Below are 2558 nucleotides of genomic sequence, written 5' to 3' on the forward strand. Positions count from 1 at the left end.
TAAGCCCTTGCCAGTTGCATCATTTGAAACTACTTTCTCCCATTCCATAGGTTGTCTTTTTGTTGTTGTTTTTTTTGTTGTTTTTTAATGGTTTCCTTTGCTGTGCAAAAGCTTGTCAGCTTGATTAGGTCCCACTGGTTTATTTTTGCTTTTATTTCTGTTGCCTTGGGAGACTGACCTGAGAAAACATTTGTATGCTTAATGTCAGAGAATGTTTTTCCTATGTTCTCTTCTAGGAGTTTTATGGTGTCTTATCTTATGTTTAAGTCTTTATGTAATTTTGAGTTTATTTTTTGCATGGTGTGAGGATGTGTTCCAGTTTCATTGATTTACCTATGGCTGTCCAGTTTTCCTAGCACCACTTACTGAAAAGACTGTCTTTTTCAAGTTTTATATTCTTGCCTCCTTTGTCGAGGATTAATTGACAATAGATGTCTGGGTTTAAGAGTAAGTACATTCTTTTTTTTTTTTTTTTTTTTTTTTTTGCTTTTTAGCAAAAAACCTGTGGCACCTAGAGGTTTCCAGGCTAGGGGTTGAATCCAAGCTGTTGCCACCAGGCTATGCCACAGCCACAGCATTGCCAGATCCAAGCCGCATCTATAACATAAACCACAGCTCATGGCAACACTGGATCCTTAACCCACTGAGCAAGGCGAGGGATTAAACCTGCATCCTCATAGATGCTAGTCAGATTTCGTTTCCACTGAGCCACAACGGGAACTCTGAATATGTAAATTCTTAATTCATACTTAAATTCTTTTCTGGGAAACAATGGGATAAAAATTTCAAGGCACTAAAGTGAACTGTAGGTTTAGCAGTTATCTCTTTTTTTTTTTAAATACTGGAGCATGGAATGTTTGAGACAATGTTAAATAAAAGGAAGACAATGATGTGGTACCAAATTATGATCAGTCTTGAGTGACTTGTTCACCTCTATGCATGTACTGGGTGCCTTGGCCTATACTGGGTGCTGTAAATAAATAATACTTGAATAAAATGTTGAATGATGTGTATATTTGACATTTTTTCTGGAGTAGTGTTTTCAAGGGTGGAGTGTGGTATATTTCACAAATTAACCTGTAAAGGAGGGATAATTGGATAGAGCAGGGAGAAACTGTAAACAAAGAAATCAATTTGGAAATACTGATCCAAAGGCCTCTTCTGACAAATGGATTTCATCAAATGTCACAAGACAATGGATTGATAGTGTGCCTATTTAATGTGTTGAAAAAGAGTAAGAGGTTACAGCAAGTTTCAATAAGAAAGAATGTAGTGATCTACTTACTCTCCAGGGCCCAGAGCCAGATTCTAGACAGTAAAGGCCTAGAGAAGAGTAGAAGCAGTGAGAATTGAAAGAATAGATCTGAGAGGTATTCCAGTGGCAGGATTGACTGAGTTGATGACATACTTAGATTAGGAACATAAAGGAGTCAGGTTTCTCATACTAGAGGCTAGTGGATGCTGGTGCCATTAAGTGAAATGAAGAACACTGGTGGAGAAGCAGGTATTAGAGAAAAGGTGAGTGTAATGCTTTCAGACCCCTGTGAGAGAACTTAACTATGAAGGCACAGTTCTGAATTTAAACTGCAGCTTTGCATGTATTATATCTATGGCCAAGAGGATTAGAAGAAAAGAAGGCAGGAAGGAGAGGAGGAAATGAGGGAAGAGGGGAGAAGAAAAAGGAAAAACACCCAACTGCCATGAGCAAAAAGCAAATTTTTTATTAATGCTTGTAACCAAAGCCAAAAACTCTGGCCTCAAACCAGGCTTGACTCAGGGCTCAAATAATAACACCAAGAACTAGTCTCTCCTTTACCCAGAAACAGCCAATTTCTCTGTGTTTCATTGATCAGAACTGGATCACATGTATATCCCTAAATCAGTCATTGGCAAATAGAAATGGGATTGCCATGATTGGTTTATAAAGATTATGTTTAAGCTCATAGAGGTGGGCACATTATTACCTGATACATGAAAGAAAAAAAACTTTTTAAAGCTAAATATATAACTAACACAGCAATATGAATATACTTAAAAGAGTAGCATGAATGTACATGGAATATATGAATAGTGACTAGACAGCAACACACACATGCACACGCACAATATTTTTGCAAATATTGGCTGTTCATGGTGTCCCAGTTGATTTAGCTATTAAAGCCTGAAAACTCCATGACACTGAAAAAATAAAACTTATCCTCCTCTTACATTTACATTATTCTCTTTTTGCAGTATTATTTGTGAAGTGTGTGGAAATTTCCTAGTCCTTAACATATAACAACACATAGCTTTAATTCAATTTTAGAACATATTATGTCCAATTCTCCACGTCTACTAAAGATACAAGCCATAATGAAAAGTTATCATGTTTTTTTTGGGGGGGGTCACACCTGTGACATATGGAAGTTCTCAGGCTAGGGGTAAAATCAGAGCTACAGCTGCCAGCCTTCACCACAGCTCACAGCAGCACTGGATCCTTAAGCCACTGAGCAAAGTCAGGGTTTTAACCGACATCCTCGCAGATGCTAGTCAGCTTCCTTACCACTGAGCCTTGTTGG

This window comes from Phacochoerus africanus, chromosome 2, assembly GCF_016906955.1.
Source record: "Phacochoerus africanus isolate WHEZ1 chromosome 2, ROS_Pafr_v1, whole genome shotgun sequence".
NCBI classification, from domain to species: Eukaryota; Metazoa; Chordata; class Mammalia; order Artiodactyla; family Suidae; genus Phacochoerus; species Phacochoerus africanus.